The sequence below is a fragment of the Mustelus asterias genome, chromosome 19, assembly GCF_964213995.1.
Source record: "Mustelus asterias chromosome 19, sMusAst1.hap1.1, whole genome shotgun sequence".
NCBI classification, from domain to species: Eukaryota; Metazoa; Chordata; class Chondrichthyes; order Carcharhiniformes; family Triakidae; genus Mustelus; species Mustelus asterias.
The window spans coordinates 83999265-84014958 of NC_135819.1; the positions used below are offsets into that span (position 1 = coordinate 83999265).

General features: G+C 47.0%; 1 protein-coding gene across 1 annotated transcript in view; it reads left to right on the top strand.

Annotated features, from left to right (window-relative positions):
* Positions 1-15694, top strand: part of sema3ab (sema domain, immunoglobulin domain (Ig), short basic domain, secreted, (semaphorin) 3Ab) — a 446670-nt gene that overhangs the window by 338323 nt on the left and 92653 nt on the right. The window lies entirely within an intron of this gene.

Here is a 15694-nt window from a genome sequence, read left to right on the forward strand (position 1 = left end):
AGCATTTCAGTCAAAACGTACCTTAGTTAATATGTTACTTGTTCAGTTAAATTTCCTGGTTATTTAAATAAAATACCTCGTTAATGATTCACTTAAAGCGAGTATCAGGCCATTATATTAATGAACCTTGAACCATTAATGAAGAACAGATAACACTTTCCCAAATAATTTGTGATGTAGCCCAATCCATCATGCAAATCAGTTTCCCATTCATTGACTCTGTCGACACTTCCGGCTGCCTCAGCAAAGCAGCCAGCATTATTAAGGACCCCACGCACCCTGGACATTCCCTCTTCCACCTTCTTCCATCGGGAAAAAGATACAGAAGTCGGAGGTCACGTACCAACCGACTCAAGAACAGCTTCTTCCCTGCTGCTGTCAGACTTTTGAAAGGACTTACCTTGCATTAAGTTGATCTTTCTCTGCACCCTAGCTACGACTGTAATACTCCATTCTGCACTCTCTCGTTTCCTTCTCTATGAACGGTATGTTTTGTCTGTATAGCGCGCAAGAAACAATACTTTTCACTGTATGTTAATACATGTGGCAATAATAAATCAAATCAAAATCAAATCAAATCAAAATCAAAAACATTTAGTAGATTACGACGCAAGGTAAAAGGGATTAACCTCTGTGTCATAACAGATTTTGAACAGACTACCTTCACACTTGGCAGCCCTTATGGCTGCCTTCAAACTCTCTCTGGGGGGAGTGATGGGCCCAACTCGAATTAACATCTGCCGTTTCAGAACAAAAATCTGCAGGAACCTCCTCCTGACGCACGGTGGGCTGAGCCAGGAAAATTCCTGACTCCCGTTACTCACCTCTCGGAAGAAAATCCATCCGATTGCGAGGGAAATCTGTTGGAGGTTGTGTTTCAGATTGTGTTGTTGTGTCCGTAATGACCATAATGAGCTGCTTCTGGAGTTTAATGTGTTAGACGTGCTGCTCTTGCTATATGGAAATTTTGCAATAACACAGTTTTACTCCAACCTTCCTTTCTTGTTTTATGTGATCTGATTTTAATTCTTGGTATATGTGTTTCTCTAAGCAGCTTCTCCTTTCAGATATTTATCAAGACTTTACAAAGACTGACATTTGTAGCTAATACAAAATCGGATTTTAGAACGCTGGGGTCACTGAGGGGTGAAAGTCTGATAACATTGAATTGAGTCTCAGATTGATAACATCAGCTGAGTTGAATTAAGAGATTAACGCTGTCCTTCACTGTGTTCACTTTACTAATGTCCCAGTACAAGAATTTTAATTTAAAAATTGTTTTTAACCAATGAGAAATTTACAGTTAATACGAGCAAGCCTGAAAAAACTGATTTTGAAACCGAATCTACAGCTCTTAGAGTAAGAGTCATAGAGTTATGGAGGTTTACAGCATGGAAACAGGCCCTTCAGCCCAACTTGTCCATGCCGCCCTTTTTTTTTAAAACCCCGAAACCAATCCCAATTGCCCACATTTGGCCCATATCCCTCTATACCCATCTTACCCATGTAACTATCTAAATGCTTTTTAAAAGATAAAATTGTACCCGCCTCTACTACTACCCCTGGCAGCTTGTTCCAGACACTCATCACCCTCTGTGTGAAAAAACTGCCCCTCTGGACATTTTTGTATCTCTCCCCTCTCACCTTAAACCTATGCCCTCTAGTTTTAGACTCCCCTATCTTTGGGAAAAGATATTGACTATCTACCTTGTCTATGCCTCTCATTATTTTATAGACCTCTATAAGGTCACCCCTCAGCCTCCTACGCTCCAGAGAAAAAAGTCCCAGTCTATTCAGCCTCTCCTTGTAACTCAATCCATCAAGTCCCGGCAGCATCCTAGTAAATCTTTTCTGCACTCTTTCTAGTTCAATAATATCTTTTCTATAATAGGGTGACCAGAATTGCACACAGTATTCCAAGTGTGGCCTTACCAATGTCTTGTACAACTTCAACAAGATGTCCCAACTCCTGTATTCAATGTTCTGACCGATGAAACCAAACATGTCGAATGCCTTCTTCACCATTCTTTCCACCTGTGACTCCACTTTCAAGGAGCAATGAACATGTACCCCGAGATCTCTTTGTTCTGTAACTCTCCCCAACGCCCTACCATTAACTGAGTAAGTCCTGCCCTAGTTCAATCTCCCAAAATGCATCACCTCGCATTTGTCTGAATTAAACTCCATCTGCTATTCATCAGCTCACTGGCCCAATTGATCAAGATCCTGTTGCAATTGGAGATAACTTTCTTCACTGTCCACTGTGCCACCAATCTTGTTGTCATCTGCAAACTTACTAACCATGCCACAATATTCTCATCCAAATCATTAATATAAATAACAAATAACAGTGGACCCAGCACTGATCCCTGAGGCACACCGCTGGTCACAGGCCTCCAGTTTGAAAAACAACTCTCTACAACCACCCTCTGGCTTTTGTCAAAAAGCCAATTTTGGATCCATTTAGATGGATACCGTGAGATTTAACTTCATGCAACAACCTATCATGCGGTACCTTGTCAAAAGCCTTGCTAAAGTCCATGTAGACAACATCAACTGCACTGCCCTCATCTACCTTCTTGGTTACTCCTTCAAAAAACTCAATTAAATTTGTGAGACATGATTTTCCACTCATAAAGCCATGATGACTGTCCCTAATCAGTCCTTGCATCTCTAAATGCCTGTAGATCCTGTCCCTCAAAATACCTTCCAACAATTTACCCACCACAGATGTGAGGCTCACTGGCCTGTAGTTCCCAGGCTTTTCCCTGCAGCCCTTTTTAAACAAAGGCACAACATTTGCCACTCTCCAATCTTCAGGCACCTCACCCATGACTATCGATGATTCAAATATCTCGGCTAGGGGACCGGAAATTTCCTCCCTAGCCTCCCACAATGTCCTGGGATACACTTCATCAGGTCCCGGGGATTTATCTATCTTGATGCGCTTTAAGACTTCCAGCACCTCCTTCTCTGTAATATGTACACTCCTCAAGACATCACTATTTATTTCCCCAAGTTCCCTAACATCCATGCTTTTCTCAACAGTAAATACTGATGAGAAATATTCATTTAGGATCTCACCCATCTCTTGTGGATCCGCACATAGATGACCTTGTTGATCCTTAAGAGGCCCTACTCTCTCCCTTGTTACTCTTTTGCCCTTTATGTATTTGTAGAAGCTCTTTGGATTCTCCTTTGCCTTATCTGCCAAAACAATCTCGTGTCCCCTTTTTGCCCTCCTGATTTCTCTCTGCTAATCCCTCTGCTAATCCAACAATTCTGAATAAGGCCAAGCACTTGAAGTCATACTCGAAGAAAAGTGTTGCAAGTTGAGTTAATGTTTCACTTATCAATTCAGATTTTCCAAAGTTGCATTAAAATATTCATAATTAATTGCATTTTAACATTGTCATTGTGCTGGTATATATCTTGCATCTTAAAATTAGACAATCAATTGCCTAAATTATTCATAAGTGGCAAATCAAATCAAACAATGATCTCTTAGGCCTGGTTTGGTAATGGGATGGCCTTTGTTTGGTCTGATTTGGTAATAGGATGGTCGTTGTTTGGCCTGGTTTGGTAATGAGATAGTCATTGCTTGGTCTGGTTTGGTAATGAGATAGTCATTGCTTGGTCTGGTTTGTTAATGGGATCGTCATTGCTTGGTGCGGGCGGTGGAGGTGACAGCAATTGCAGTGACACTTTCTACAGATAGAGTGACAGGTAATTGTGATAAGAAAGGGGAAGAAAAACCTTGGGTTACACAGCACACTTCATGACCACAGAATAACTCCAAATGCTTTACACCCACTTCTGCCTCACAGCGCCAGGGACCCGGGTTTGATTCCCGGCTTGGGTAACTATCTGTGTGGAGCCTGCACATTCTCCCCGTGTCTGCGTGGGTTTCTTGGTGGTGGGTGGTCCAAATAATGGGAAAACCTGTTGACAGCGGTGGGACTGGAAGATGTTGCTGCTGGCCAATGACGGGCTGTTCCTCTTGGTTGAGGGGTCAATCACGAGGGGGTGAAGTTTTAGGGTGCAGGGCAGGAGATTCAGAGGGGGCTTGAGAAAAACATACTTACACTCAGAGGGTGGTGGGAATCTGGAATGCGCTGCCTGGGAAGGAGTGGAGGCCGGAAACCTTACCTTTGAAAAGTGTTTGGATGAACACTTGAAATATCAAGGATATGGGACAAGTGCAGGAAAATGGGATTAGCGTGACTTTAGCAGTAGTTATTATTGGTGCAGACCCAATCGGGTGAAGGGCCTTTTCTACGTTGTATGACTCTATGACCTCCTCTCAGTCCTCCGGTTTTCTCCCATACACCAAAGATGGGCATGTTAGGTGGATTGGCCATGTTAAATTGCCCCTTAGTATCCAAAGACGTAGTTTTCGGGGGGTTGCGGGGAAAGTGCAGGAGAGAGGGCCTGTGTAAGATACTCTGTCAGAGAATCGTTGCAGACTCAATGGGCTGAATGGCCTCCTTCTGCACAGTAGGAATTCTATGAAATACATCTAATGAGTCATCACCGTTACAAAACAAGATGGTACCGGAGCAAGGTGACTTCTTGCAAGCTGCCCCCAGCAGACCTTCTCATTCCATCCTTTACTCTCATTCTGTCATGGTCCTATCACATATTAAACTGATCATTCTCTGCACCCTATGACTGTAACACTATATTCTGCACCCTCTCCTTTCCCAGTCCCCTATAGATTCTCTGAAAGGAAGCATTGTCTGTATAGCACGCAAGAAACAATACTTTTCACTGTATCCCAATACATTTGATAATAATAAATCAAATCAATCAATCAATCAGCGTAGGAAGGACGGAAGCTAATATGTTGCAGTGTGATAATGAGCAGATAGTCTGTTCCTGTGATGTGGATTGAGTGATAAAAATTGACAAGGACACCAAGCAAATCTTCCCTGCTCGTCCAAAAGACATTGACCCGAATTGTCCGGTCTCGTCCATGGCTGGGATTCTCCAGTCCCGCTGCAGTGAATGGATTTTTGGCTGAGCGCCAAACTCTCCATTCTCGCTGCCAGTAGTGACAGGGTGTATGAGACTGAAACATTCCTGCTGCTGACTTTGCGGCACTCCCTCAGTGCTTCAGTCCTGTGCTGAAGTCCTGGAGTGAGACTTGAACCTATAATTCCTGAGTCTCAATGTGGAATGATACCCAGTCGATTACAACTGATTCAGAATGTCCCCCAGGTGCGGCACTTGCTGGGTATAATTGTTTTTACATTGTTACTGACTTACTGCAGTTTTCTTTTCTCGAGAATTGATTCAGCTTTTCAATCTTCACAATGACTTTCTGCTGTCTTAGCAACATTGAATATCAGTGTTCCATTGGCAGTCCAGCTGATTCAGCATTGCCTGTATTGTGATCCTTCGACAGACCGATAACTTAAAAAAATTCAAACTGACAGTTGATAATTGACAGGATGACATGACCAGGTTATGCATTTTAAAACTTTTACTGTAACAAACAGATCAATAACACTATTGGATAAACTAGTTTTGTAGGTGACTTGCGCATTGAACTATAGAACAGAACATTTCCCTTTCATTTTTAACATAACCATAAACACACTCACAGATATTGCGGGGGGAGGGGGGGGGGGGGTGTGGTGGGGGGGGGGGGGGGGGAGTGGGAGTTTCCCAAAAAGAAACTAGGTGTCCAACGAGCAGGAAAACAGGAGAACAGGAGATTTTCCTGCCTGTTTTTTGGGCGCACTCAGTTGAGTTTCCAGCACTCGTTCCGCCAGGGGATACATGCTGGTAAGGGGGGGCAGGGCCTAATCCCACTCAAGAGGCAATTAGGGAGATCGGCACATGCGCACAAGCCCCCCCCATTGCCAGCATCCTGGTTGCCAGCCTCCCCAACCCCCACGCCACACCCCCTCCCCCCACCCCCTCTACCTCATGTCCACTGCTGACATTTACCAGCCATACACTGTCATTCAAGTAGACATTTAATTCTCCTGGAACCAATCCAAAGTGAATCTTAGCTCCCAATGGTTCACTTCTATTATTTTCCTTTCTTAGCCTGGTAACTTTTAATCATCCAAGAGTCCTCCATGGTTGGAGATTTCCTTGAGATTTTTCCTATAACACGAGCTTGGTTAATCTTCCAGCCTCAATTCAGATCCTCATGAGTCCTTTCATTCAAACTATAAGATTCCACTCGCAATTCTATGCAAAGAACCATCGAATCATTTAACCACTAGCTACTCTCTTTCTCCCAGTTCCTGGCAGACTGCCTATATTTGTGAGTTTTTTGGGTGTCATAGAAACCTGTCCCTCTCAAAGCCCATCTCACTGCAACATGAATCACATGGGCCTTGTATTCAGGTGGAAATGCTGATTAGCTATCCTTGAAACCTCAAGTCTCTATTATCTTGAAATTAAATGGACAGTTTAAATGACAAGTGCTGACAAGCCAACATTCTCAGCAGCTTCTTGGAAATTTGGAGACTAGCAGTCAAACTACTGTAAACACAGATGCTGTTGCCATTGCCTTCAAGTGTGAACACCTGCGCCTTCTTCCCCAAACCAATCTGCCTTTAATCTTAACAGCCCCATTGTCTAGATATGTAGCTAGGTAGAGTGCATAACAGATCACATGACCCTCTTCATTTTACCCTGAGCTAATGACAGAGTTCCAGAATGTAACAATCTTAGAAATATTTGTAACACTTGGTATTGATGACAACTTAATCATACATTTCCATCATTATCATTTATGCCTGTCCAACATCGGTGGGCATGTTGGACACCTGTCACCAGTATAAACATGGGTGTCACAGTGGCGCAGTGGTTAGCACTGTTGCCTCACAGTGCAAGGGGCCCAGGTTCAATTCTGGCCTTGGATAATTGTCTGTGTGGAGTTTGCATGTTTTCCCTGTGTCTGCGTGGATTTCCTTTGGGTGCACCTGTTTTCTCCCACAGTCCAAAGATGTGCAGGTTAGAACATAGAACATAGAAAAATTACAGCACAAACAGGCCCTTCAGCCCACAAATTGCGCCGGTCATGTCATTGTTTCAGATAAAGCTCGGCACAACATCGTGGGCCGAAGGGCCTGTTCTGTGCTGTACTGTTCTATGTTCTATGTTTACCTACCTAGGCTTATATATAGGCTTACCTATAACCCTCAATCCTATTAAGTCCCATGTACTCATCCAGAAGTCTCTTAAAAGACCCGATCAAGTTTGCCTCCACCACCATTGACGGCAGCTGATTCCACTCACCCACCACCCTCTGAGTGAAAAACTTACCCCTGACATCTCCTCTGTACCTACTCCCCAGCACCTTAAACCTGTGTCCTCTCATAGCAGCCATTTCAGCCCTGGGAAAAAGCCTCTGAGAATCCACCCGACCTATACCTCTCAACATCTTGTACACCTCTATCAGGTCACCTCTCATCCTTCGTCTCTCCAAGGAGAAAAGACCGAGCTCCCTCAACCTATCCTCATAAGGCATGCCACCCAATCCAGGCAACATCCTTGTAAATCTTCTCTGCACCCTTTCAATAATTTCTCCATCCTTCCTGTAATGAGGCGACCAGAACTGAGCACAGTACTCTAAGTGGGGTCTGACGAGGGTCTTATAAAGCTTAGGTGGATGGGTCATGCTAAATTGCCCCTTCGTGTCCCAAGATGTGTAGGTTAGATAGATGAGCCATAGGAAATGTGTGGGGTTATGGTTATGGGGATGGGGCAAGGGAGAGGGCCTGGTAAGATACTCTGTCAGAGAGTCAGTGCAGACTCAATGGGCTGAATGGCCTCCTTCTGTACTGTAGGAATTCTGTGATTCTATAAAACTCTGAGCATAGATCAACCCCTGTAAATAACTCAGAAACTGTTCTAAAAAAACATGTCCTAAACCACTTCCAGTGCAACTACATCCCTCCTCAAGTAAGGGGACTAAAACTGTCCACAATGTTCTTAGTGCAGTCTCACTAATGCTTTGTACAGTAGCAGCAACACTTCACTATTTCTATATTCTATTCCTTTACCAATAAATGCCAAGATTCCATTTGCAAATAAAGGCTGTTACCAGTGAAAGTGACCTTGAAACTACTGAAAAACCTAGTTGGTTCATTAAGGTGCTGCTGCCCTTATCAGGTCTAGTTTGTCTCTGACACCTCACCATTCCGACTCTAACTACCCTCCAAAGTAGCTCAGCAAGCGACTGAAATGCACAACAACAAAGACTGGGAAATAAATACCAGCTTTGCACAGCTTTTTCACATCCTGAGAATTCCATTTTAAAATAGAACCATGCTCCATGACAATATTTGCCATTGCCATTGTTACACCTCACCTTGTTGCTTTCTGTGCTAAGATCTAGCATTGCTACAATGGAAATTCTCTGTTGAAAAGAACAAGTAAATCTTTTGACAAGTTTAATGCTCCATAACACCATTAAATAGCTTTCACATTACTCCCAGAATTCACATATTCTCCACATTAATCTGGACCTGGGTAGGAAAATAAAATCCTTGTGTTATGCTTGTTCTCCCGGTCACGTTATAGATACTCATTGATATTCTCCAGAGTTTGAGTTATTGTTACTCCAGTAGAAATCAATAAACCCTGAACTGCCAGCAACTAATTCTCATCAGTACCGAAATGCAGCTAAACAGAGGGAGAGACAGAGGGAGAGAGAGAGAGAGAGTGAGGGACAGAGAATGAGAGAGAGAGAGAGATAGAGAGAGACAGTCAAAGAGAGAGAGGGACAGAGACAGAGGGAGAGAGATGGAGGGTGGGATTTTCCGGCTGCGCCCCCCCAAAACCGGAAAATCCCACCCGAGGTCAATGAACCTGTGCACGGTCTAGCCTCTTCCGCTACGATTCCCATGGCAGGTGGGACAGGAACATTCCTCCCAGAGACAGAGATAGAGACAACAACACACAGAGAGCGAGGGACACATAAAGAGAGCGAGAGACAGGGAGAGAGAGAGAGGGACTGAGACAGTGAGACAGAGTGACTGGGACAGAGACAGAGGAACAGTGTGTGTGTGAGAGAGAGAGACAGACAAAGGAACAGAGTGAGGGAGAGAGGAATAGGGTTGTGAGCAGAAGAATGCTGCGAAATATTGAGGTAAGGTTGTCCTTTTGTTGGAAAGCATTTTGCTCCATAATCTCAGTTCTGCGACTGAAACTGCATTCTGAGAAATTCTAATTGGAGGTTTCAAAATGATGGAATTCCACAATTCTGCGAGTGAGTCAATAAACGTGAAATCTGGCTTCGAGTGGGAAATAATGGGAAAGGCTACACCCTATCAAAAGGAAGGAACATCAAAACGAAGAGAGAAATATTCACAAAGAGAGGACAAGAAAGGTACAATGAAGAAAGCAAAATAGACAGAGGGTGTCATATATCATTTATTTCATATATTCCCTTCCCCCTCTCCACCCCTCTCTGCCCCTCTCCACCCCTCTCTGCCCCTCTCCACCCTTCTCTGCCCCTCTCTGCCCCTCTCCACCCTTCTCTGCCCCTCTCTGCCCCTCTCCACCCTTCTCTGCCCCTCTCCACCCTTCTCTGCCCCTCTCCACTCCTCTCTGCCCCTCTCTACCCCTCTCTGCCCCTCTTTACCCCTCTGCACCCCACTCTGCCTCTCTCTACCCCTCCCTCCTTTACAACTTGCTGCTTTACCAAACTCCTGATCAGCAACACTAATCGTTTGATGTTGATCGATGTTAGAATGTGTTTGCTGACTCTTGTGATGTACCGTGAACCATTCCACTACCTTAGCAGCACCATAGAACCATAGAAAATTACAGCTCAGAAACAGGCCTTTTGGCCCTTCTTGTCTGTGCCGAACCATTTTATGCCTAGTCCCACTGACCTGCACTTGGACCATATCCCTCCACACCCCTCTCATCCATGAACCCGTCCAAGTTTTTCTTAAATGTTAAAAGTGACCCCGCATTTACCACTTTATCCGGCAGCTCATTCCACACTCCCACCACTCTCTGCGTGAAGAAGCCCCCCCTAATATTCCCTTTAAACTTTTCTCCTTTCACCCTTAACCCATGCCCTCTGGTTTTTTTCTCCCCTAGCCTCAGCGGAAAAAGCCTGCTTGCATTCACTCTATCTATACCCATCAAAATCTTATACACCTCTATCAAATCTCCCCTCAATCTTCTACGCTCCAGGGAATAAAGTCCCAACCTATTCAATCTCTCTCTGTAACTCAGCTTCTCAAGTCCCGGCAACATCCTTGTGAACCTTCTCTGCACTCTTTCAATCTTATTTACATCCTTCCTGTAACTAGGTGACCAAAACTGTACACAATACTCCAAATTCGGCCTCACCAATGCCTTATATAACCTTACCATAACACTCCAACTTTTATACTCGATACTCCGATTTATAAAGGCCAATGTACCAAAGGCACTCTTTACGACCCTATCCACCTGTGCCGTCACTTTTAGGGAATTCTGTACCTGTATTCCCAGATCCCTCTGTTCAACTGCACTCTTCAGAATCCTACCATTTATTTACCCTGTATGTTCTTCTTTGGTTTGTCCTTCCAAAGTGCAATATCTCACACTTGTCTGCGTTAAATTCCATTTGCCATTTTTCAGCCCATTTTTCTAGTTGGTCCAAATCCCTCTGCAAGCTTTGAAAACCTTCCTCACTGTCCACTACACCTCCAATCTTTGTATCATCAGCAAACTTGCTGATCCAATTTACCACATTATCATCCAGATCATTGATATAGATGACAAACAACAATGGACCCAACACCGATCCCTGCGGCACACCACTAGTCACAGACCTCCACTCAGAGAAGCAATCCTCCACAACCACTCTCTGGCTTCTTCCATTGAGCCAGTGTCTTATCCAATTTACTACCTCCCCATGTATACCTAGCGACTGAAACTTCCTAACTAACCTCCCATGAGGGACCTTGTCAAAGGCCTTGCTGAAATCCAGGTAGACAACATCCACCGCCTTCCCTTCATCCACTTTCCTGGTAACCTCCTCGAAAAACTCCAATAGATTGGTCAAACATGACCTACCATGCACAAAGCCATGTTGACTCTCCCTAACAAGTCCCTGTCTATCCAAATATTTGTAGATCCTATCCCTTATCACACCTTCCAATAACTTGCCCACCACCGACGTCAAACTTACTGGCCGATAATTTCCCGGATTTCTTTTGGAACCTTTTTTAAACAACGGAACAACATGAGCCACCCTCCAATCATCCGGCACCTCCCCCATGAATACTGACATTTTAAATATGTCTGCCAGGGCCCCTGCAAGTTCAACACGATATAAATGAAAGCTGTTGTTCCTATGGATTTGTTAAATGCAGACATTAATCTTTTGCTACCAAATAAACCTGTTGGACTTTAACCTGGTGTTGTTAAACTTCTTACTACATTAATCTTCTCAGTGCCTGCAGAGGGCATGTGGATGAACTTAGTGTTTTGTGTCTACGTGGCTGGGTGACATATAGATTCCAAAATGCCAGCATCTATGAAGTGCTCGATCTCCAGCATCCCCCAGAGAAGGGACATTCCTCACCTTGTTAAGTACAACAAAAGCCCCAGAAATGCGTTGCTCTGACTCTAACATCCTGTCAGCACTTATTTAGAAACTCAACAACAGAGTTGCCTCTACAATGCTGCCCCAGTTGTGATGCGCGACAATCAAGCACGTGGAACAAGGCTTCAGTATTGAAGGCTTTTATTGTCTAACAATGGAACTACTAACACGAATACACCAGTTCAGACTGAAGGGGTCCTGCCGGAGCAGAGGGTCTTATACCTCGCCACCGGAGGCGGGGCCCCACCGGGATGTGCCATGATAACACTTATAACAGGTAAACACCCTAACCCAACAACATTGTACAACCCCCACAGTGACAACACCCTAGCCCAACAGTAACATAATAACAACCCCCAGTGGTAACCAACGATGGTTCACCACATTCACCCCTCCTTTAAAAACAAAAGGCGGCGGGGTGCAAAAAAAAACAGGTTATATGTACAGAATTCACAAGTCCAGACGGTCTAGAGGACCGCACCGACGCTGTGATCTCCTCAACACCGGTTGCGAAACCGGAGCAGGTGCTTGCGGTGGCGTTCTCTCCAAAACAACGTCCGGCTGTCCCCTCAAGGACTCCCGGGCCGGTTGGCCCTGGTGAGGCGATGGTGCAGGGGATCCTGGAACCTTCGGTGGTGGCGCCGATCTCCGAGTCTCAGGCAAGCTGTACATGGGAGTAGAACTGTTATGCACTGGTCCCGGTGCTGACCGCGCCACGTCTGGGGAAGCAATGAGTAGTAGTGGATTCGTGACAGGGGGAATGGGAGCGACAGGAGTTGCTACGTCCCCTGCGGGCGCCAGGTCTCTAATGGAGACAGTGTCCTCTCGCCCATCAGGATATGCCACATAGGCATACTGAGGGTTGGCGTGGAGGAGTTGGACCGGTTCAACCAAGGGGTCGGACCTGCGAGCCCTCACATGTCGCCGCAGAAGGACGGGTCCTGGGTACGTCAACCAGGCTGGTAATGAGATCCCCGAGGACGACTTCCGAGGGAATGAGAACATCCTCTCGTGGGGAGTAGCATTGGTTGCCGTACACAGGAGGGAGCGGATAGAATGGAGCGCATTTGGAAGGACCTCCTGCCAACGGGAGACTGGAAGGCCCCTGGATTTCAGTGCCAGTAGGACAGCCTTCCAGACTGTAGCATTCTCCCTTTCCACCTGTCCGTTACCCCTAGGGTTGTAGCTCGTGGTTCTACTAGAGGCAATCCCGAATGAGAGCAGGAATTGCCTCAAGTCGTTGCTCATGAACGACGAGCCCCTGTCGCTATGAATGTAGCAGGGGTACCCGAACAGGGTAAAAAGCTCACTGAATGCCTTGATGACGGTGGCAGTCGACGTGTCCGCACAGGGGACAACAAACGGGAACCGGGAGTACTCGTCTATTATGTTGAGGAAATAGACGTTCCGGTCCGTTGAGGGAAGGGGGCCCTTAAAATCCACACTCAGCCTCTCAAAAGGGCGAGTGGCCTTGACCAATTGTGCCCGGTCTGGTCGATAAAAGTGTGGTTTGCATTCTGCGCAAATCCGACAGCTTCTCGTCACTGACCTGACATCCTCCACCGAGTAGGGCAGGTTGCGGGCTTTGATGAAATGGTAGAGTCGGGTGACTCCAGGATGACACAGGTCATTGTGGAGGGCCTTCAAGCAGTCCTCCTGCATGATGGCGCATGTTCCGCGCGAGAGGGCATCCGAGGGTTCATTGAGCTTCCCTGGACGATACATAATATCGTAATTATAGGTGGAGAGCTCAATTCTCCACCGCAAGATCTTATCGTTCTTGATCTTGCCCCTCTGCGTGTTGCTGAACATAAACGCCACGGATCGTTGATCCGTGATCAGAGTGAACCGCTTCCCCGCCAGGTAATGGCGCCAGTGTCTGACTGCCTCCGCAATGGCCTGAGCCTCCTTCTCCACCGCTGAGTGCCGAATTTCGGGGCCTTGAAGGGTGCGGGAAAAGAACGCGACGGGCCTGCCTGCCTGGTTTAGTGTGGCGGCTAGGGCGAAATCAGATGCATCACTCTCCACCTGGAAAGGGATGGATTCATCCACCGCGTGCATCGTGGCTTTCGAAATGTCGCTTTTCAAAGCCTTGAAGGCCAATTGGGCCTCCGGCGTAAGTGGGAAGGTCGTGGACTTGATGAGCGGACGAGCTTTGTCCGCGTAGTTGGGGACCCACTGCGCATAGTACGAAAAGAACCCGAGGCATCTCCTCAGTGCTTTCGTGCTAGCGGGCAAGGGAAGTTCAGTAAGGGGGCGCATACGGTCTGGATCAGGGCCAATGACCCCGTTTTCCACCACGTATCTGAGGATGGCTAACCTGCGCGTACGGAATACGCACTTCTCCCTGTTACAGGTCAGGTTCAGGCGAGATGCGGTGCGCAGAAAGTGTTGGAGATTCGTGTCATGGTCCTGCTGGTCATGGCCGCAGATGGTGACGTTATCCAGGTACGGGAAGGTAGCCCTCAACCCGTTCTGGTCCACCATTCGGTCCATAGCACGCTGGAAGACCGAGACCCCATTGGTGACACCAAATGGAACCCTGAGGAATTGGTATAGACGACCATCCGCCTCAAAAGCCGTATATTGTCGGTCCTCTGGGCGGATGGGGAGCTGATGGTAGGCAGACTTAAGGTCTATGGTAGAGAACACTCGGTACTGCGCAATCTGATTGACCATATCAGAAATGCGCGGGAGAGGATACGCATCCAGCTGCGTATAACGATTAATGGTCTGACTGTAGTCGATGACCATCCGAGGTTTGTTCCCGCTTTTGACTACCACGACCTGCGCTCTCCACGGACTAGCACTGGCCTGTATGATCCCTTCCTTGAGGAGCCGCTGAACCTCAGATCTAATAAAGATCCGGTCCTCAGCGCTGTAACGCCTACTTTTAGTAGCGATGGGCTTGCAGCCTGGTACCAGATTCTTAAATAGGGATGGTGTAGTGATTTTCAGAGTGGAAAGATTGCATGCGGGGCGCTTTGGGCAATTTGGAGGCTGCGGCTGATTCCCTACTGCCAGTGAAGGGAGTGGCCCACCGTACTGTAGGATCACACTCTTCATGTGGACCATAAAATTTAGTCCGAGGAGAATTGGCGCACAAAGGTGAGGTAACACAAGGAGCCTGTATTGCTCGTAAATTGTGCCCTGTACCTCTAGAGTTACCATACATCGTCCTTGGATCGGTACAGACCGGGACCGTGATGCCATGGAAATTGTCTGCTTGGCAGGGAGAACCCGGAGTCCACACCTTTTAGCAGTTTCAGGGTGTATGAAACTTTCGGTGCTCCCACTGTCAAACAGACTATTCACAGTTCGACCATTTACCTTTATATCCATCATTGAATTCTCAAGCCTGTGGTGCTTAGTCTGGTCCAGGGAGATCGACGCCACCGTTGGCCCCTGGGCGTCACTGCATGCCGCCGATGTTGATGCTGAGGACCCCTGCTGGTCGCTCCTAGTCGTCGTGGACCATGATGGCCGCCCCCATGAATCGCACGTGGGCGAGGGCGCCAAACGCAGCGACTCCTGGTGGTCTTCCTCCTCCTCCGTCAGCCACGATGGCGCCGTCCTGGGTTCGCACGTGGTCGGACCTCGTGGGTACTGCGACGCCGAAGGAGATTGTCTCCGTTCTGGAGGGTTACAAGCTGCACTGCCGTTTTTAGACTTTGACCTGCAGACTTTCCCGTAGTGGCCTTTTTTACCGCACTGGCTGCAGATAGCCGTTCTTGCCGGACACTGTTGCCGTGGATGCTTGGCCCCACCACAAAAATAGCATCGCTGGCCACCTGGAGCTGCCGCCGTCGTCGGATCGATCTGGGAGCGCGGGTTTGTGGGGCGAGGAGGGAGCTGAGCTTGCTCCAGCCACGTTGACTGCACGTGGTCCTCGGGGTACAGAGCCAAGCTTTTCGACGCCGCTTCCAGCATCTCAGCCATCTCCATCGCTTGGGTCAAGTCGAGGCTCCCCTTTTCCAGCAATTTAAGCCGGATGTACGAGAACCCTACCCCTGCTACGAACGCGTCTCGGGCGAGGTCGTACATGTATTGTTCGGCTGATACGTCTTTACAATCGCAACTCCTGGCAAGCTGCAGGAGCTCATTGGCGTAGTCCTCCAT